The sequence below is a fragment of the Ictidomys tridecemlineatus genome, chromosome 7 (assembly GCF_052094955.1).
Source record: "Ictidomys tridecemlineatus isolate mIctTri1 chromosome 7, mIctTri1.hap1, whole genome shotgun sequence".
NCBI classification, from domain to species: domain Eukaryota; kingdom Metazoa; phylum Chordata; class Mammalia; order Rodentia; family Sciuridae; genus Ictidomys; species Ictidomys tridecemlineatus.
The window spans coordinates 143,487,804-143,510,724 of record NC_135483.1 but is presented as its reverse complement, the minus strand read 5'-3'; positions in this window follow the sequence as shown (position 1 = coordinate 143,510,724).

Below are 22,921 nucleotides of genomic sequence, written 5' to 3'. Positions count from 1 at the left end.
GGAATAAAGCTCCAACCATGTAGCACTTTGTGTTAGGGAAGATATCTGGGGCACCAATAAATAAAAATATTACTTTTTAATCAAATGATGGGAAAAAAAAATAAAGTCCAGAGAAAGTTGAAGTTTTGGGAGTATGAGAAAAAGACGTGGAGACCTCTTATAAAGAAGTATTTTCCATGAGGGACCTTCTCTTTCTACCAGCAAACCCAAGCATGTATCTTACATGTGCATTATAATATTTATCATCATCAATTTATCATTCAGTGGTGTTCACTGAATTGTGAACTTTTCCAGGAAAAAAGGAAGGTGATGAAATAAAAACAAAGAGAAGCCAATAGCATTTTTTGGATCTACTTTATATTATAAGGCAGAAATTTATCCTGAGATTTCTAACCTCCCAATGGTTTGTTGCCATATGGTACTAATTGCGCCCCATGGAATGTAAAAAATAAAATAAATGTCAACTCTTGACTCACAATCACTAATCCTGTAGCTGCACAGAATGCAATCATTTTCTCTGTACATCAATCTGTTTTTAAGAGTCAGGGAGTTTCTGCTAAGTATCTAGATTTCTACAATAATCTGACTATTGCGAGGAAAGAAAGATCTGAGAATGGTGTTTTTGTGTTGTCGTCTCTGCTTCTACACAGGCATTGGAGAGAATTCATTCCACTCCTTGCCATCTTGGTATGACTCTTCAGGGCCCCCTCTGGCCCAGGTCCCTTCTAAAGAATTCCAGGCGGATCAGAATCCTAAGCTATTGGATTTAAGACTATATTAATAATTCTAGTGGATTTTTAATTCTCAAAAATAATAGATTTGGGGCTGGGGATGTGGCTCAAGTGGTAGCGCACTCGCCTGGCATGCATGTGGCCCAGGTTGGATCCTCAGCACCACATACAAACAAAGATGTTGTGTTCGCCGAAAACTAAAAAATAAATATTAAAAATTCTCTCTCTCTCTAAAATAATAATAATAATAGATTCTACTGCATGATTTTGTTAAGCAAACTTGGTAAAATAATGAGAAAAAATAAGTCTACTTGTCGGCTCGGGGCAAAGTCACATTCCCAAAGATGATTTTATTTAAAATGTACATTTCAAATAGAATTTCAACTATCAGTAGGTTATGTTTTGTGTCATTGTGTATGTGGTGGGAGAGGGGATGCTAAGATGGAACCCAGGGCCTCACAAGTCCTAAGCAAGGGCTCTATTACTAAGTTACATTCCCAGCCCTTTGTGTCACTTTTTATTGACATAAAGTTCTCTGTAGTCTAAAGAAAACATTTTCCTTACATTGCACAAGCCAAAACACAGTGTCCTTTGGTGATTGTTCCATTCCCCTCCCCCAATTCTTCTTTCCCTCACTGCTTCTTCATTCTACTAAGAATGCAACTCAATTCACAATAGCTAGACTGTGGAATCAACCTAGGTGTCCCTCAATGGTTGAATGGATAAAGAAAATGTGGTATATATACCTAATGGAATATTACTCAGCTTTAAAAAAGAGTGAAATTATGGCATTTTCCAGTGAATGGTTGGAATTGAAGAATATCATATTAAGCAAAATAAGCCAATCCCACAAAACCAAAGGCCAATATTTTCTGTAATATGCAGATGCTAATTCACAATAAGGCGGGGACATTAGGGAAGAATAGCATTACCTTAGATTAGGTAGAAGGAAGTGATGGGAGGGGAGAGGTAGGGATGTGGAGATAGGAAAGCAGTAGAATGAAACAGACAATATTACTGTATGTATATATATATATATATATATATATATATATATATATGACAATATGACCAATATGATTCTGCAACATGTACACTCAGAAAAATGAGAAATTATATTTCATCTATGTATGATATATCAAAGTTCATAAGTGCATTCTACTGTCATGTATAACTAATTAAAACAAATTTAAAACTTTTTTTAAAAAGAATGTGGTTTGATACGTTTGCAACAAGGACAAAAGTTTAAAGATACATGAAATCTGAAGACAGTATGAAAAGAAATTTGAGGAAGAAATGCATTTACATAGTTTAGAGACAAGAGCTAGGAAAACGTGTCCAATGATTTTTCCAGTAGCCATGGAAGCTAATATGTGCTCTATGATTCCAATCATTTGTGTGAGAATATAGATTGCCCTTTCACTGATAGGCATGGTCATTTATTGATGACCACATGGGTCTAACTATAGTTGATCATGTAGCAATTCAATATCAATTCAATTATCAACATGTTGTAACAAATCAGATACCAAAAATACAAAATGTAGATTCCTGAGGGACCGGGAGTTAATGTTGGGCTTCTATCATAGGCTAGACACTAATCTACTTTTTTATTTCTAATATACCATCTAAATCCCCTGGCAATCCTTGAGATACATGCTCTTGTCCTCATTAAAGCTGTGAAAAATCCAAATAAATCAATGTCTTGGGGTGGCCTCTTTACCTCCAGTCTGGTGGACCAACTCCAATCTCTTTTCTGGCTTTAAATCTTTTGTGCATTCGCCTGCGCTCTAGAACAAAGTCTAAACTCATTACTGAGTTTCTTAAAGTTCTTCACATTTGAACTCCGTGGTCCTTTCACACAGCACACCTTCCACTCCTCACCTCAAACTCCACTCTTGGCCTACTCACTGTCTGTCAGCTTCTTGAATGTGCCAGGCTTTCTGTTGCCCCTGGCATTGTGCTTAGAACCACAGCACCCTGGAGCACCCTTCTCTTGCCCTCCCTAATGCTCTGGCTAATTTTTCAAATCTGAACATAAGTTGTGCTTCCTTCAGGGAACCTCCTCTGAGCCTTGAAAAGCTGTTAGGTGACTTCTATTGCCACAATGGCATCTCACATACTACATACTACTTTGTCATTAACAGACTATTTACTTGTCTGTTTCGTTTTTGTGTTCTTTTGTTTGGGGGATTGAACCCATATGCATTCTACCACTGAGCTACATCTCTAGCCCTATTTATGTTTTATTTTGGACAAGGGCTCACTAATTTGCCCAGGCTGGCCTTGAACTTGTGATCCTCCTGCTTCAGCCTCCCTAGTAGCTGGGATTTTAGATGAGAGTCACTTTGTCCTGTTGTTTCTTGACAGTAACTTCTGAGATGGCAGGACCTAAGATTAGAAGATTTGCAAGAACCAATAACCTGGTTCTTCATATGCAGCAGAGAATGTGTGTTGAATTACTCAGTGATTAAGAGAATAGTATTTCAATTTCATTTTCAGGACAACAGAGCCAAAATTCCATGGCAACTGCCTCTGAAAACATAACATTTAGGATGACATTGTGTCAGTTTGTCAGGGAATATTCAAGGCCAAGGCATAATAAGGTTTTCTGACTCACCCAACTACTTGACATGTAGTTCAAGATACTAATTTTTAATACAAATAGATAAACCTAGGAATACAAAATGAATATTTCCCTTTGTGGAAAAATATAAGATTTCCAGAAAATTTCCCATTTTGAATTAGATCCCCAAATATGTTCTGTTCTCCATGATGGTCAACCTTATTTAGAAGATGGCAATCATTTGGAACAGATTTTAAGATGAGCAATTGTCAAACTTCTGAGCCTCTAAAGGAAATTATGTGCTTTGAGGAATATTTAAAAATCCCATTTTCGTTAAAGAGAAATGTAAAAGCTATCTTTTCCTGGCTCAAATGCTGTCACCTCTAACTGAGGAAGCAGATGTGTTCTCACAAATAGATTAAAATTTTAAAAAAAGTATAAAAGCCAATGGGAACAAAAGCCCAGACTGTGCTCAATTTGTGAAAAACTCTTTAGGTTATCTCTGGATTGTAGAAATGGGGGGGGGGGTATTTATTCTTTTTAATCCTCTTCTATATATTCTAAGTGTTCTGCCATAAATGGTATTAAGGCATCATGTAGAATTATTAAAAATGAGTCCATATTAATTTGTAGTATTGCAGACAGAGAGAATTCCTAATTTGTGCAGAATACAAGAACCTATCTTTCCTTTTAGTGTTAAGATTATTCAAATCTCCAAGAAAAATTTTGAATAAACAGTGTTTGTTTCTATCGGTTTCAGTTTACTATGGGTCCATCTGTGCAAAGCTTTTCTCCTTTTCAAAATAGGATATATTTGTTGTTTTAGATTTGCAGTAATCCATACTTGATACAAAAATAAATAAATAATGCATTCCCATGGAAAATGAAATTTTGCCAAATCCAAAGCCATACAAAGCTTTTAAAACATTTTTTTTACAGATATTTTGATGGGATTACACTATAATACCATTCTGTGACTTTTTCCCTTGACACAGTATGGGCATCATTTGCATACAGTACAGTAGATTTATTTATCCTTTTAAATATTTGCCTGGGACTGACTGACTAGATGTGACAAAATAGAAATTTTACCTGTTCCCTATTGATGGACATTTGCTTTGCAGCATTGTTTGTAACTGCAAACATTTAATGATTAATTAGTTTAGCCTGTTTTATCAAAAGACTTACTATGACATAGAGGAGGCTTCCATTCTGAAAATCAGTACCCCTGAAAACACTGAATGGTATATTAGGGAATGTTCAAAGCTTGTCTTCCTGAGCCATCCATTTTACTCAATGATAAACAATTTAAAATAAGGTCAGAAAAACAAGTCAATCGGTAAATGAACAAAAGTTCCAAACAGACATTTCTCTAAAGAAGAAATACAAATGGTCAACAAATTTAAAAAAAAAAATCAAACTTCTTAGCAATCAGGGAAATGCAGATCAAAAATACACTGAGATTTCGTCTTACTCCAGTCAGAATAATAGTCATCAAGAATACAAAGGACAATAATTGCTGGTGAGGATGTGGTGGAGAAAGGTACACTTATGCATTGTTGGTGGGAATGCAAATCAGTACAACCACTCTGGAAGAGCAGTATGTGGCTCCCTCAAAGATGGAATGGAAACACCATATCCCAGCTATCCCACTTCTTGGTATTTAACAAAAAAAAATCTAAAATCAGCATCTCTAGTGATACCTGCATACCAGTGCTTGTAGTGGTGAAACTCACAATAGCCAACTTATGGAACCAGCATAGGTGCTCATCAACAGAGGAATAGGTAAAGAAAATGTGGTATCCATACACAATGGAGTTTTACTCAGCCTTAAAGAAGAATGAACTTATGTCATTTGCAAGTAAATGGATGGAATTGGAGAAATCATGCTGAGTTCAATAAGCTAGACTCAGAAAGCGAAGGGCCAAATATTTTCTGTCATATATGGAAGTTAGAGAGAAAATAGGGAGAAAAACAGGAATATTTTAAAAGTTGGGAGGGGGATCTCATTAAAATAGAGTAAGGAGACCAAGAGGAAGGGAGGAGGGAAGGACATGGGGAAATACTGGGGAATTAAATCAACCAAATTATGCTGTGTCTATGTAGGAATATAGCAAAATAAATCCCCCAAGTGTGTGTATAATTATAAGACACTAATTAAAAATAATAATAATAATAATAATTAATAATAATAATAATAATAGAAGGGAGATCAATACAGTAGAGAAAGCAAATGGGGAAGGGAAAGGAAAGGTGCTAGGGAATAAGAGGAATCAAATTATGTGCATATACCAATGTGGCATAATGTATCCTACTATCGTGTATAATTCTAATGCACCAATAAAAAATTTTTGAAGAAAATATTAAGGTCTTTAGCCAAGCACCTTACCTATCTGTATTCACAGCTACTCAAGAGGCTGAGGCAGGAGGATTATCTGGATACTTTAATGAGACCATGCCTCAAAATTAAAAAAAAAAAAAAAATGTTTAAAGGTCTGGGTGGGTAGCTCAGTGACAGAGTGCTTGCTTAGCATGTGCAAGACCCTGGGTTCCATCTCCAGTATCACAAAAAAAATAAAATATTAAGGTTGTTTTTATTACAAAAAAAAAAATCAGAGGGCTGGGGGTGTAGTTCAGTGTAAATCACTTGCCTGGCATGTGCAAGGCCCTAAGTCCAATCCACAGCACCACAAACTAAAATAACCAAAAAAAAAAAAAATTTAGATGTATGATATGGAAAAATACAAAGTATATATAAAACTTTCATCAAAAACAAAGACTTCAGAGACATTACCTTCTTTGAGTCAGGGTCCCAGGCCCCCAACGGTAAGTCATCTTTCTTTTGCCTTAAGAGATTTTTCAGTGGAAATTTTTGAGGAGTACTTGTTTAGGATATTTGGAATCTTTTGAATGCCTGAGAGGTTTTCAGACAAACTGGGGACTAATTATAATGGCTGAACTCACTTCTTAAAATAGAAATCAGCCAAGAGCTCTCAAGATGGATTCCTCAAAGTTAATGTGAGGACACAAAGAAGAGGGGGGTGGGCAGAGAGACACAAAGAGAGCCGGAAGAGCTGCCTCAGCCTCTCAGCTGGAGCTAGTCCAGGTACAAAAAATTGGTTTGTGTGACAACAGAGAAAAGAACAATATTCTATGCTCACAACCTAGAAAACATAAGATGGTTTTTACTCTGGACTCTGTGTGTGTGTGTGTGTGTGTGTGTGTGTGTGTGTGTTTAAAGCAAGTCGCATTTTATAAGTCGCATTTTATAAGACTAATCAACTTTCCAAATAGTGAATTTGTAACTGGCAAGTCAAAGTTCAATCACAGCCTATTTGTTTATGTTGTTTCACTTGAATAGAAAACTCAAATGCTGTAACAAAACAGCATTTGAGAAGGCAGGAGAACTATTGATAATAATTCTAGCAGGTGAGGAGAATTATCCAAGCCTTATTTCCCTCACTTGATTTCATCCTGTGCTCTTAGGCCAACAGCACAATATTATAGGGCTCTCCAGTTTCTTAAACACCTTACATTCTGTATATGCCTAAAATAGTTGTTTCTTGTATTATGCATAGATGTTTTTGTTCTCCTCAGTAAACCTACAGAGCAGGGTGAATTTTGTTTAAAAAGGAATTATTTTGCCTGTCAAAACACTTTACATAACACAGCCTTTGAATTCTGAAGGATTTTTAAATTGAGCTCTGAAATCCTACAATGTGCATCTTAAATAATCTTCTAGCTAAAAGCAAAGGAACTGGTCAACTGACCTCCTGTTCTTGCTATTTGCAAATATACTTTAGTGCTTCTCGGTATTTGGCCTAGGTGCCTTTATTTTCAACTGTGTTCATTTTTAAATCATCACTCTAGACCAGGTAAATGGATTCAATAGAGATGAATGCACCATTCATCATATTTTGTGGATTTACATAGCTGAATGCAATAATATTCAACATAATTATGCTGTCTAATATGTGCTTGAAATGTTTGTCATACATTATCGTATGCTAATTGTGCATAATTAATGTTAACTATTCATGGACACAAGATCAATTAATGAGTTGTAAAGAAAAACTTACATGCTAAAGAAAGAAAAAAAAAACCCATACAAACAAAACATGGTAACAGTCTCTTTATTCTCTAAGGCACATTATAAAGATTATAAATGAATTGACCGTTTTGATATTAGAATGTGTACAGTAAATAACATGTGTAAAAATGCGGTCGTGTTAGATCTCCCAGGGAAGGCAGCAGTAACTCTTCCTCATGTGAGAAGCATGGAGAGAATGCCATCGAAAGAGGTTCAATCAATATATTATCTTCAGAACAAACAAGGGAGCTATAGATGAGGGTTGTGGATGGATATTACAGATGAGGGATTCTGTTGTCATAACCACTTGGAAACCCGGCAGGATGCACATCCAACTCATAAAATAAATGGTCAACTTATTATTCAGGTTTAGCTCAAATTTTGGTGAGCTTGGCAAAATTTGTCACTGTGGAAATGTACTGTGGATTCAAAGAAAAAGGCTCGTTTTGTTTAACAGGCAGCTCTCTCCAGAATTGAATAGAAAACGGGGAGTTAAGTGCCTCATCCCCCAACTTTCATTAACCCTCAGACTAACAGGAAGGCAGTATACATTACCGTCGCTGTATCGCTTTTCCCCTTAGAGGTACTGAAGCGAAGCCAGAATAAGTATCTTGCTTAATGTGAATGCACAGTTCAATGCAAGGACTGCTAAGAGATCCCTAAACTTCAGCTCTCTGTTAGTCCAATGTGTCTCCCAGCTTGCTTTCCCCAGGCACCCAATTTCAGATAATCTATGCACTCCTTCACACTTTATCTATATTCGCAGCCATATGTTTCTGGTTTTCTATTTTTAAAAGAACGTTGCATGACTCTCTGTTCCCTATTGAAGTTGTCATTACTACTCTTGACCTGATAATTCTGGCTCTTGATCTTCCAGAATACAGCTGTTCTTTCCCACCGGCTTTGAAAGTAGTTGTGGTCATGTGAATTGCTTCAGTCTGTGCACATGAGTGGAAGCGACAAAGGGCAGAATCTTTGGAAGCAGTGACTTTCCATAAGCCAATAACATAATCATTATAGAGACACATCAGGATGAAGTCTCCCTACCCAAGATGCCTAAGTGAGGACAAGGGACAGAGCCCTTTTTTGACTTACACTGGACACATGATGTGGGCAGCAAAGAAGTCGGTAAAATTTGGGAATTGCTTATTACTGCAGCATAATGCAGCATAACTTGAATGGTAGGTGTGCAAAATAAAATCCAAGTCAACATCACCCACTTGGTTTTGAAGAAATTCAACTTTTGTACATTCACTTGACTGATAGTTATAACAGACTAATAATTATGTTAGTTCCTAGGTTTACAAAGAGGCTCATTCCCTAAATAGATCGGAATTATTACAAGACACCACAATTGTTGTATTAGCTGATCTAACATAACAGTCTAATAAGAACAACACAAAGACAGCTTTTTCTTTCTGGGATGATGTCAGGAGCAGAATAGAACATTACATACAAGAGGTGGTGAGCATATGAAAGAGCACAAAAATGGTAAAAAGCAAAGCTTGTTCACACATTACTGAGCATGGCTCCGTACAGTTTGCGCCCCTTCTCCCAGGACATTTCCATACTGTCACACATCCATGCCTCTGCCCATGCCATTTTCCTTGCCTGTATTTCTCCAAACCATTGTAGGGTCAACAAAGAGGAGGGCTGGTGACAGGTGTCAGGGGACTCAGAGTTTTTCTTTCATATTGGTCTCACTTCCATATGCACCCTGAAGCTTAGATATTTACCTCATCACCAGATAATGAATACATATAGTCAGGGGTAACTGATAAGATTCAAAGATGATGTTCACTATATCACTTTAAACCAGAGCCTCCTCCTAAAGACGACTAAACAAAAAAAAATTTTTTTTGGCAATTCATCAGTTATCTTATGGCCACAGTTTTATTCCATTGCAATGTTTATACAAAAAGCATTCAAAGTAAACACTAAAATATACCTCAATTTTTGGAAACCTGTTTTGAAATTTCTCCTTTTATTTTCTTCTTTTTATGTATTAGTATCTTTAAAAAAAATAAAGTCAGGGCTTCTCTAACCCATGGAAAGCTTTGGAATAGCATTTCTACCTTCTTCACATGAAGATTTCCACACCCTTCAACCGAGTCAGCTCAAATACCACCTCCTCTGTGCAGTCTCCCTTACTGTGTGTTATTCTTCCTTTTAGATCCCTCAGCATTTTGAAACTCTTCCCTTTATGACGTTTAACCTTCCATGAATATTCTTTACATGTCTACATCAGCAACCAGGTTGCTCTCAGTGGGTCATGATACCACACTCATTCTTGCATTCCCTTGTGGCACCTACCTCAGTGCTGGGAGGAATAGCCAAGCAATATGCTCTGAACTGAATTGAGGATGGGGTAAAGCACCCAGTAGTTACAAAGGTGGGAGGAATTGGTAAGAAAAAAATATACTTCCAGGGAACAGAGTCCATCCTCAGTGCAACTAGGTACAAATTTTGCATGAATACTATACCTAAATGGACTCTCCTGATAAGAAATAAAAACAGTGAGATAGAACCCTGAAGAAAAATGTAAAGTTATCCAAATGGTATGATTTTTATAGGTCCAAATTCCTCGTCTGAATTATCTGGCCAGATGTGTTTCAGAATCTAGGTTACTTTAGAACTTAGAAAAACAGTGTGTTACATAAACTTACATAATACCTGCACCACTCTGTAATCAATACATGAATGTTTCTGCAGGAAAACATGAACACAAAGTCAAAGAAATAAAGGAAAAAGTAGTCTTGTTCAGATTAGGTCAAGTTTTGCTGCCCAAATCTCCAAAACTTTAAGTTTTTGGGAACTTATAAGAATTGCAGGTGAACCAATGTTAGATTCTAAGAGCTATTTGCCTATATACAAAGGACTCTTGATTATTGCGGGAGATCATCTTTCTTCAGTCCATCTTTATCAAATTTAAATATTTATTGCCAGAATACCTTACAAATTTTAAACAACATGAGATAAAATTTAAGATAAGCCTATGTTTTGTCAAATACAGAAAAAGATTTTTAATAAGAAGTTTAAAGAGTCCTTTTTATTTAAAAAATAAAGTACATTAACAAAATATCAATATACAGATTAGATCCAAATAAGGATTTCCTATGTAGAATGGGACACTCCTATTCCAAGCAGATAGGAGTTAAACAGGTCTTATAAAGCAGATTCTTGGAATAATTTAATATGTTTTCTCAGGGGGTGAGGTACATTCTCACATACTGCACAGACTTGCCCAGGTCATTGAAGGGGTGCTCTGTGATAATGCATCAGACCAACCACACATACTCTGTCTCTCTCAAATTTGCATATGTCTTCTTATAAACATACATCTAGCAGGATAAAAAAAAAATTGAATGTTACAAATGAAGTACTCTCAGCAAACCTATTTTAAAGACACACCATCCTGACAATATTCTCCTTTTCATCCCAATCACGGTAACCAATGTTGGCATGGAGCACATCTGCAGGCAAAGGGCATGAGCTACTCCAAGAAGAATACCAGAAATACTGAAATTTTAAAAAATGTCTCAAGTACATTTTGATTTCTCCTAGGCCTAATTCTTCTAGGTCCCACATTTGGGGAGCCAGACTAATTGGTAGGACTTCTTTGTAAAAGTCTTAATATGTGAAATGTGGCTTTTCAGAGTCCTCAAGGGAATGAATAGTGGTGGCCAGGGTTTTTGAAGTGAATGTAGCAATCGCAGACAGTTCTCTTTATGAAACTCTGCAAATGGGTAAATTAGCTCAGGGTGAAGATGTGGAAAGCTTTTGGCAAGCAACACTTCTGAATATGTAATTTGCATAAAAAAGATATAGTAGTCCCCCTTTATGCACAGGGCATATATTCCAACATCCCAGGTTGGTGCCTGAAACTCTGGATAGTATTGAGCATTTTAATTTAATGCCTTTTTCATCTTAACTAAGTACTTCTGCACTGTGGCTGTAACTTTTACAGTTTGACATGTGACAGCAAAACTGGCTGAATTTCTCTTCACAATTTTACAGATTTGTACTTACTGTAGATCTTAACAACTTTAGGATACAATTGTTTTTATTATTAAGTTAAGAACTTTCAGTTTACTTAGAGGAAGCATTTTATAGCTTCTCTTTGGCAAATCTGAATTGCCAGTATTGCTAAAAATTACATTTTGGGGTCATTATTAAGCAAAATAAGAGTTACTTAAATACAAGCTCTGTGACACTGTGACAGTTGACCTAACCACCAAGATGGCTAGTAAGTGACTAACAGGCAGGTAGCACATATAGTGTGGATATGCTGGACAGAGGAATGATCCACATCTTGGTCAGGATGGAGCAGGGCAATGGGATTTCATCCCGCCAGTCAGAATTTAAAACTTACAACTTGTTTATGTATGGATTTTTATACTTAATATTTTCAGACCATGATTGACCATGGTTAACTAAAACCATGGAAAGCAAATTATGAATAAGGGAGGAGTACTGTATATATGTCTGTACTTTATCACTCAAGGGTAAGGTCATGGATAACAATTTTCTATCTACTAGTTCTAAGCTCCTTAAGGCTAAAGAATCAGATCTTTGCAGAAGATCAATAAATATTTGCTAACTGGACTTAATTTCACCAGACTTGTGAATTAGAAAACTCAGTGAAGTTCTCTTGGGATGAGAAGCAGGCTAATTTAGGTTCTAAAAGGAAGAACGTGGGGTGGATTTAGATGGGAACATATATTCTCAGAAGCAAGGCCCTTCTTTGGAAACTTCTTTGTCTGCTAGCTAACTTGGAAACTCTCAGTGCTCAGTCTAGTGTAATCCCATTGGCTGTAGTGGTTAAGGAAGGCCCAAAGCGCCCCACACTGCACAGTCTCAGCTTGGGTGAGGAGCTTGCCGGCTGCCTTGCCTCTGGAACACTACATGTGGTCCTTTGCCTTCAAAGGGGTGAAAGCCCAGAGCTGGCCTTTCCAGCAAAATGGAATAATTTTTTAACTAAGATCCAGCCAGGAATAGCAGGTATTTTTCTTTCCTAACTTTCAATAGGAGGAAACTTCATCAAGTGAGATGAAATGAAAAATGAAAAAATGGAGTACAATTATGGCAGCTGTTGGTGGAGTCTCAAGCCCTGCCACAGATTTGCTCTGGCCTTGAGCCCTCAGTGTTGGACCTTGAGTTTGTCCTTCAAATGGGCACACAGGCTTGACTGGCTGAGAAGTTAGGGAGCCCTTCCTAGCTATTGCTCCCTCAGGTGGCTCCAAGGAGAGCAGGGTACAGCCGGGCTCTCCCCAGGACTGCCTGAGCTCTGGGTGGTAATGGTCTGCCTGCAGTTACAATTGTTGATCTTATAACTGAAATATAAAAGGGCTCACAGCTGTCAGGAATGGATTTAACAGGGTGTCTCTGTTCCAATATTGTGAGCTGCTGTGACTTTGTAATTGTGTGGTGTGTTTACAGGCATCGCAAGGAAGGGCAAGGGAAGGAAGCAAATAAAGAAATCCCTTGGAACCTCTGTAGGGTCTGGGCCCCCAGGGCAGGAGGATATGTTGGCTAAGGGTCTGAAACAGTGCTGCTAAAGCAGCAGGGTCTGTGGTTTTGGAGGTGGAGCTAGTCTATAATTTGCTTTGTGCCTTTGATAAGCCAAATTTCGAGGACGGTGTATAAATGTCCTTTGCTACCGTTGTGCATAAATGTTCTCCTCATTCTGTCTTCACCAGAGCCTATGCTAGGGTTCTGTTTTTCCCTTCTATTTCTACAAGGTTTGATATGAATGATCCCAGGCCCTTGGCCTTCTTTTATTTGTATTTTAAGACCAGCCCTTGCTCTAACTTTTCCTTCTAGCCCGTCTCTGTCATTTTGTCTGTGCCGCAGTCCGGCTGCAGCAGAATAACGGGGGGGGGGGGGGGGGGGGTGACGAATAACTTCTGTAGATTGATACAGCAGCTACAGACCCCAGCATGTCTGTATTTAAATTAAAGGAGGAAGAGCACAATTGGCCTCTCTCTCCACTTTCAAGACCAGTTTGAGCCTGCTCAGCTCATCTCTTTTCATGCTTTCTGAGTTTTATTCATTCCTGTTGTTTACATGGTCCTCTTCTTTCGCTAATTGTGCACAGCATTTTCTTTGCCTCTTGACACTTTCCGTGTTATAATCATAACCTTGGTAGTGACTTAAAAAAACAACAAAAATTTAAGTATGAATTTTTTTAACTCTGTAATCATTATAACCATTATTTCAGAGAAAGTGAATTTGTTTCAGCCTCAGCCATCCTCTTTATTTACACACACTCTTTTATGGCCCAGTTGGTCCATTCTTTAATGTTGAAACTGTAATGTTTAGAGGGGACGATTGGAGAGATACTTCTAGACAGAAGAGGTCAAAGACTGTGTATGCCTCACCTGCTTCATGTCTTTGGAATTATCAATTTATGTCTCTTTCTTTCTTATTCTCTCATCTGAAAGATGAATAAAATAATAGTGTGTCCCCTTGAGCTCCTGTGAGGACAGAACACAATGACATGTGTACAATCCAGAGCAGGATATAGTGCCCAATCAATGTTGGTTGCTACAGTTATCATCAGAATATTAATTCAGAAAGCCCACTCTGGCTATATAGCCTTGTCTTTCCAAGTGCATTTTGTCTTAATTGTTAAGCAAAGTGTACTTAACTATTACAAGGACACTTGGTTAATGAAGCCCTGAGGTTCACAGAAACACTCCCTCATGAACTGAGGAAAGGTGATTGCAGCTACTTGCTTTCCTATGGCCACAAACAGAGGAGGCAAAGTTCCTCAGCTGCTGTAGTCAGGAGATCCAGTTCTACTGACATCTCTGCTCACTGTGCAACACGTGTCCCTTCCCCCAGAATCCCGCTCCAGCCTCAGCCCAGAGTTCCTTTGAATCTCCCTTGGACCAAGGTCTCTGGCTTGGCTGCCCTTCCTGGAGAGAAGCACAAGCTGGTTCCTCACACCTGGATCCTCTTGAGCAAGGAAGGCTCAGGAGCCACCTGTGCCTCCACACATCTGTGTTATCTCACGACACCAACTTCCTCCAGGACCTCACTTTCCTCTCCACCAAAGAACCATGATATTTAAAACCAATTGTCACTGGTTTTTCCATCAGCTCAGCAGAAATCTTTGACCAAGTCTGAGTGCATCGCAAAAAATTGAATTCGTCCTTCAAGTGGGGATACAGGCTTGACTGGCTCAGGAGTTAGGGAGCCCTTCCTAACTGGTCCTCTCTCAGGTGGCTCCATGGAGAGCAGGGTACAGCTGGGCTCTCCCCAGGAGAATATATGCACAGGTCTCATTGTAAAATTGTTATCCATGACCTTACCCTTGAATGATAAAGTACAGACGTATATACAGTACTCCTCCCTTATTCATAATTTGCTTTCCATGGTTTTAGTTAACCGTGATCAATCATGGTCTGAAAACATTAAGTATAAAAATCCGTACATAAACAAGCTATAAGTTCATTTGGATCTGTTGATCCAATTTCAGTTTAATCTGAGAATGGTTTGCTGTGTGCCAGGAACTGGGGAGCCACAGGTGAGGACTCAAGAACTTTACAAATTTACAACTCACTGTAACAGGAAGTGCAAAGACAGCCCAGAGACAATGTGAAGGCCACCCTAAAGATATGGGGACACTGACACTCTTTAAGAATTTGTCATTTAAAATTAAACATGGAAGAGGACATTTAACTGGAAACACAGAAATAGGACTGTTCATGCTGCATACAGCTGGTCCTCTGTAACCACAGCTTGTGTATCCATGGATTCGACCAAATTCTGATAAAAAATATTCACACAAAATAGTTGTGTCTGTACTGAACATGTACAGATTTTTTTTCTTGCCACTATTCTCTAAACAACACATTATAAAATCTATTCAAATAGCATTTACATTGTACTGAGTATTGCAAGTCACATAGAGGTGATTTCATGTATGTGGGAAGATGTGGGTAGGTTATGTGCAAATACTACACCATTTTATATCAAGACCTTGAGCATCTGTGGATTTTGGTATCTGAGGGGGATCCAAGGATACTGAGAGGTGACTATTTTTTAATATGCCCCAGTGCAGCACCCCAGTGACAACACTGAAAACACTTAGGTGGTGTTTTATATATGCCAGGCCCTGCTTTAAAAGCTTTACATAGCTTAAATATTATTTAAGAAAAATATAATTTCCCATTTTAAAGATGAGGAAACTGAGGCACTTACTGAAGTTCTAACAATTAGCAAGGGGCAAGGCCAGACCTGTGGATGCAGGAAGCCTGGCTCTAGAGTGTCCTAGGTTACATGCAGCTTCAATTTCAGCTGTCACAAAGGGGTCCTTCCACATCTTAGGATCTCACAACAGTGTGAAAACATGGGGAAAGGACTGATCTTCAATTCACCATGATGACATTTGGAAGGAGATATATTTGGGCAAATTGGCTTCAATGCTTATCACCTCAGAGGTCACTCCCCAAAACTGACCCAAGGTTCTACTACCCCTTCTAGTGAGAGACAGGATGGCATTCAACCATGAGCAGACCCCCCCTCCCACACATACATCTTCCAGTTTTAGAAATCTTTCCTCCTAGGGACTGAACCATCTCTTTTATCTATTCTCCCTTATAACTTCCCCCTCTCAAAATATGCATAAGCCTAGGCTCTGGAAATAAAAGCATCTTAGCTCTTAGAAAGTACAAGAGGTAACATTGTTATTCTTTCTTAACATTCTTGCCAGTTAAGTAAGCAGGTTAATTTCTCAATCAGTCTGTATTGTTTCCTGAATATTCTTTGATGGGAAGAGAATTTCATCTTTGCTCTTGCAGTGCCCTTTGGAACATGTCTCCCTAAATAAATAAACCACATTCGAGCTACATTGCAAATCAAGGATTTCTTTATTGGTTTCCATACTTGAAATGATGCAAGCAATTTGTGGAGCTAGTATAGAAAGGAAGAAAAAAAAAAAAGAGAGGGAGCAAGAGAGAGATTGCCAGAAAGCCCTCAGCCACGAGGTGAACGCCTGACCCTGTGATGTTGCCTTGTCTATATAATTTGCTGCATGGCACATCATACAGAATATGCCAACCTTTTTCCGCCTGCTCAAAAAAGGTGATGCTAATTAGATCAGGCAAATAGCTGCTGTTGTTGATTCATTTGAAAATGATTATTCCAAGGCAGTGTGTTATTACCCAGCAAGTCACAGCTTTCCCTATTAATGCTCTGAGGTGGCTGCCAGACTTCAAAGTCGGAGGTGGAATTTGAGGCTAGCAGAGCTTTCTGGGGCAATATTAGAATCAGGGTCACTACCAGAGCCTTCATCTAAAGACAAGAAAAAATCTATTTACATTTAGAAATTTAATCCTTTCTTGTGAGTATGGACTCCGCTATTGATTCAGTGCCAATAAATATCAGATGGGACACTTACCATGTGCAAAACATAATGCAAAGAACTTTAGAAAAACAAATAGGATATTGGGCCTCTCTATCAAGGTTCCTGCATTCCAGTGAAAGAGCCAAGATGCAGACCCAAATAAAAATGCAAAATGTTGCAAGTGCTATAATTAAATACACTTAATAAAAAGGCAAGTCTCTACATATTGGTTATTTATTTAGTATATTAGAAGTATAAATAATGTACTATGGGAACACAAAGGATTTAAAGATTTAAGGAAAAAAGATACAGCTTCATGTAGAAAGTTGCATTTGAGCTGTTGACAGACTTCTGATGAAGTTTTGAAAATCAATAACACATAAGCAAAAGCCCCAAACCAAGAACACTGAAGTTTTGTCTGGTGGTCCAATTTGGACGCTGAAAGCGAAAAAGAAGTAATACACATATTTCAAAATGTAATTGGATCATGGAGAGTCTTAAATCTGGCTATAAAGAGTTTGGATCTTCTTTCTACTAAAACAAATACAGAATGATACAGAACATAATTGCTTTTTCAGAAAAGTCTGTACTTTAGAAAAAAAAAAAAAAAGAACTCAATTCATATAAAACTGGCCACAGGTAGGCAACTGCTATACCCTGATTGAAGTTAATCTAAAAAATGTGTGAAATTTTTTTTATTTATCTTTGAAGGTTGTGTTTCCAGAGGCACAGATTCTAGATAAAAATTGGCCCATTATAATCCAATAACATTGAAACAGATTTCATTGCTACCAAATAAAGAACATGTTTTCCCTTTTTGTCTTCTGTTTAAATTCCCCTTCCTCCTTGTGAAACTGTTAATATGCTGAGGTGGAGTGCTCAGCCCACCTCCAAACCTTTAAAATGCAGTTAATTACAAGATAGTCCAATTTAAACTTTACGACATTCTTGATACCAGAATGTATGGCGGTTGTTTCTGTTAATCAGCCGAAGGAAGGCGAGCAGCGTGGTGCCAGCAGGGCGGCCTGGGAAGAGCACAGGCAGCTCTAGCTGGGGCAGCTCCTAACCCCTGGTCTGCCTCCCACTGGCTGGGGGAGAGATCACGTGGCCTCAGCCTCAACCAGGACTGTCTCCCGGTTCCCTTCTACCCCAACATTCCAGGAAACCAAAGAAAAGTCTAGAAGCATGGGTAGCTTGAAAACATGTACTGAGTTTTCAAGTATGACCTTGGAAGGTGATACTACGTCATCAATTTTAGCTGAACATCAAGTTCAGCTCTTGGGATTACACAAACTGGAGGATGGTTTCTCTCAGGACCACGAGGAGGCAAGTGACACAGGCTGCCTGAAATAGGAAGTGGCTTCATTTTCAAACAAAAGGAAGGACATATTCTTCTCCCCGTCACTCACCCTACAAATGGCATTGCAGAAACACCAATGGAATGTGTACTGTACATATAACTTCCCACTTCTGTATCACCCAGTTGTATACTATTAGCATGATTCTCCTCCTATACCTCCATCTTTTACTTTGGAATGACAAACCTGCAGCCAAAAACACTAGGAAAATATAGGGAGACTATTTTTACTAAAAAGGCAGTAAATAATGTTGTCTTTTAAATTGGTTGTTGTCTTTATAAAATTGAAGTTCACAAGGTCCTATCTAAAGAATCTTATCTAGATGGTAGGTCCCTGCCTTGTTCTATTACACTCCTCAAAAACACAGAAGTAGAAGGTACTTTATTTCTTTTATCTTCCTGGGTTTTTGGGAAATATCATAATGCAACTTTAAAAAAAAAAAAAAAACAAGTATTTGATTGCCCAGAAATTAACTTATTGCTTTGGGATTTCAGGAAACAAAGTCAACTTCCTTCACAATAGAAGTTTGTATTATAAGAAACCTATAAGAAGGGGAATACACAATTCAAAATATAGGTGTCTCGGTCAGTGCCTTGTGAAGTGAATATAATTAGATATTGTAAAAAAAAAATAGTGATATTTTTTCTATTGCATCTCTTATGATCTCTTATCTTATGATCTCTTTGTTCAGATGGCATATCCTCCTGTTACAGTTTGGATATGTGATGTCCCCCCAAAGCTCATGGGCAGACAACGCAGGAATGTTCGGAGTGAAATGGTTAGATTACGAAAGTTGCAACCTAGATTAACCCACTGATGTGGATTAACCAGGTAGTAGCTCTAGGTAGGGAGGGTGTGCCTGGAGGAGGTAGGTCCCTTGTGGGAATGTCTTTGGGATGTTTATTTTGTGCCTGATGAACAGAGCTCTCAGTGCTTCCTGATTGTCCAGTTCTAGCTGTTTTCTCTGCCACACTCTTCTGCCCTGAGTTCTGCCTCACCTTGGGACCCAGAGCTATGGAGTCAACTATGGACTAAGCCTCTGAAACCGTGAATCAAAATACACTTTTCCCCTCTGCATTGTTCTTGTCAGGTCCTTTGGTCACAGTGATGAAAAAGCTGACTGAAACACCTCCTAACTGAGAGGAGAACAGGATTCAGAGAGGGGAAAACAAGAAAAAAAAATCAATATCTGACATTCAATATAGGACTTTATAGCAAGATAACAATCATATGAGCCAAGTCATTACCTTGGGAGAGGGTTTTCCACATTCCTTTATTTCTGTCTTTAACATAAGCAGAACTAAAGCTGGAGAGTGCAGGTCACCAAGCTCCCCTGTCATGCAAAGAAAATATTCTTTCTGCTATGGCAGCCAGGCATGAGGCTGGCTGACCTAGAGGAGGATATAACATAGGAGGAATAAAAGAGAAACTGCTTTTATAAAATAAACTATGTTTTCCTTTCCTTTTCTTTTCTTTTTTGGCCTGGTGAGTTGAGCAAGGAGGAGGGACACGAGGGCAGAAGGTGAGGAGATGAAAGGTATAGAAGAGGGAGGTTACACCAAGGGCAGACAGGTCTCCTGCCCTGCCCCCCAGGAGAAGGCTCTCCCAGCCTCCCACTCCAACGTGGGGTGGCCACATCAGGGGAGAAGTGGCAGCTTAGCAGAGTTAAATTTGAATTTCAGATAAAATAAAATTATTAGATTTCAGATAAAATTTCAGATAAAATAAAATTATTAAATTTGAATTTCAGATAAAATAAAATAAAATAATTAGCAGTTAAATTTGAATTTCAGATAAAATAAAATCATATTACATAAAATATTTTTGGTTTTAGTTGTAGACAGACACAACACCTTTATTTAATTTATTTGTTTTTATGTGGTCCTGAGGATCAAACCCAGTGCCTCACTTGTGCTAGAGGAGCTCTCTACAAACTGAGCTACAAAACCAGCCCACATGAAATATTTAAACTAAATAATTATTCACTGTTTATCTGAAATTCAGATTGAAGTATGTATCCTATATTTTTATTTGCTAAATCTGACAACCCCACCTGGGCTTGACCAAGAGCTGCTGTAAAACTTTAGAAGCCCCAGGCTGGGGATGTGGCTCAAGCGGTAGCGCGCTCGCCTAGCATGCGTGCGGCCCGGGTTCCATCCTTAGCACCACATACCAACAAAGATGTTGTGTCCGCCGAGAACTAAAAAATAAATATTTAAAAAAATTCTCACTCTCTCACTCTCTCTCACTCTCTCTTTAAAAAAAAAAAAAAAAAAAAAAAAAAAAAACTTTAGAAGCCCTGATAAAAACTAGAACCGAGGCAGGGTCAGCAGTCAGGGCCCCACCATGCTTACATCAACTGGGGAATATGACCACATAAGTACACAAGCTCACCTACAAATGCCAATACAATGTTCTTTGACCAGGCAGAAATGAATGAGCTCAGAAAGGCCAAACCAATGGATAGTGTGGGGATGCCACTTGGATCTGAGACTGTCTCCCCCAATGTCCCGAGATCACAATTTACCCCATACATCTAGAAGCTGTCTCAGGCAGAGAAGCAAAGGCATAGAGGCTGTTTGTGCTACTAAAATAAAACACTGGAGCTGGGATTTATAAAGAATATAAATTCATTTTGTTTTCACAGTTCTGGAGGCTGGAAGTCCAAGACCAAGGCACTGATAGGTTCATTGTCTGGTGAGGCTCTGGTCTCTGTTCCCAGTGTGACACCTAGTTGCTGTGCCCTCTCGACGAGACAAATGCTGTGTCCTCATATGATGAAAGGGACAGAAGGACAAAAAAGGGACCTCACCGTTTCCCTCTAGCACTTTTATAAAGTTGCTGATTCCATTCATGAGAGCTCCATCACCATGACATAATTACTTCCTAAAAGCCCCGCTACTATCACATTGGAGTTCAAGTTCCAACATGAACTTTTGAAGGGACACATATATTCAAACCATAGCAGAGAGACAGAACAACTTATTTGCAAATGATTGTAGCAGCCTAAGCTTTAAAGTGGAATGAGCTAAAAAAAATTGTGTGTGTGTGTGTGTGTGTGTGTGTGTGTGTGTGTGTGTGTGTATTTCCCTGATGCTTTGAGCAGGTGTTCATGGAGAAAAGGAATCACTTGTAACGCCAAATTTTAAAAGTGCATTTTCTCTGCACATCTGAGTAGCATTGTGAGCCAAGCTGGGATCCCCGATTCCATGCATAATTACAATGACTTTTCCAAAAAAAAAAATAAGGGAAGAGAATGAGAGGTCAACAAGAGAAACCCAAACTGTGCCCCTCTCAATGAAGTCCCACCCTCACTTCACTCTTACAAGTCCTCAATCCCAAGAGTTCCTTAGATCCATGGCTCTGATTCTGTGGCTGTCAGTGGTATGGTTCTTCTCCAGCTGTAGCAACCTAAACCTTAGCAAATAGGCACAATGTGACTCCAGGAAACCCCACATTTGGCATGTGTCCCAAGTATAGACCAGACAGGTTCCCTGCAGCTCCCCAGTGCTACAATCACTGGAAGGTCCCCCCCAGCATGACAAATGCTGCTCCCCACCAGCACACAGTGTGAGCAGCCTGCCACCCCCATGCCTTGGAGAGCATCCAAGTCTCCATTCCTTCCTCCCAAATAATGAGAACACAATTAGCATAAGCTGGAACAGATTAACATAGAGCTGTGGAAAGGGCTAAATATACATTCTTTAGAAACAGCCACAGACATTTGGAGTATTTTAAACTCTGAAAGTTCAAAGCTCTCCCTCAGGTAACAAGAGCTCAACATTTAAAGGCCTCAAGACCTGTCTGCCCAGTGTCTACCTGACACAAGCATCTTCTGCACACTTCAGGCCAGCTAGTCCCTCAGGCCCAGTAGTGGGGCTCCCACTACTCCCAAGGGACAATTGCCATCTTTCCTTGCAATGACCATCAGGGAGATAAAGTGGGAAATGAGGGCTTAGTGGAACAAGCTTAGGATGTTCTGATTATTGTAATTTCTACCTTCCCAGCATTCTGTGTGACCCAAGTTATCTTTCAAGGTCCAAGTTATGTGCTGGTTTTCATAATCGGGGAACACTTATTGAAGACAAGACATATAAAAACCTAACCAGAGTTAGGTTAGATGTATAGGTTAGAAAATGTTGGGGACCAATGGATACTGTTCACTACAGAGTTTATGGAAGCCAGGTCTCAGCTGAGGTTACCCTGCACATTAAAATGTAATGAAATGCTCTCTAGTGTTCCATCCCACATCCTGTGGAAATTCAAGGTCTTTCCCCTAATTTCTGAAAACTCCCAGGAGCTTATGCTCTTGTGGTTACTTCTGGCTTCTCTTGACTCACTTCTTGCCTTTTGGGCTCCACTCTTCTCTCTGCTTCCCTTCCTGTTCCCTCAGGCCCAGGGGATCCACCCCTTTTCCTTCCCATTGAGCTCCTCAAACAAGTGATTCCTAAAACTTGGGGGAGATGAGCTATGCAGGCAACTTAAAACTGAATATTAAACACTCTTTAAAATCTTCTGTTGCTCTGCTGCGGAAAACTTCTCCACAACCACTTTCCTGAGTGGGCTGCCACTGCGCCAGGGCTCCAGTGTCTGGCTTGCCCCCACCCTCCCTTTTCCTTCTCTCTCTGCCCTTTTTTTTTCCCTCAGATTCCTCTTCGTTTCTGAATCAAACAGTATACTCGTCAATGTCGCTGAATTCTTCTAAGCCCTGCTTTCAAATATTATTTAGAGATTTATTTAGAGATTATTCCCTAAAAAAAAATCCATCCTAAGAGAAACTCTGGTGCCAACAGTGTGTGTGTGTGTGTGTGTGTGTGTGTGTGT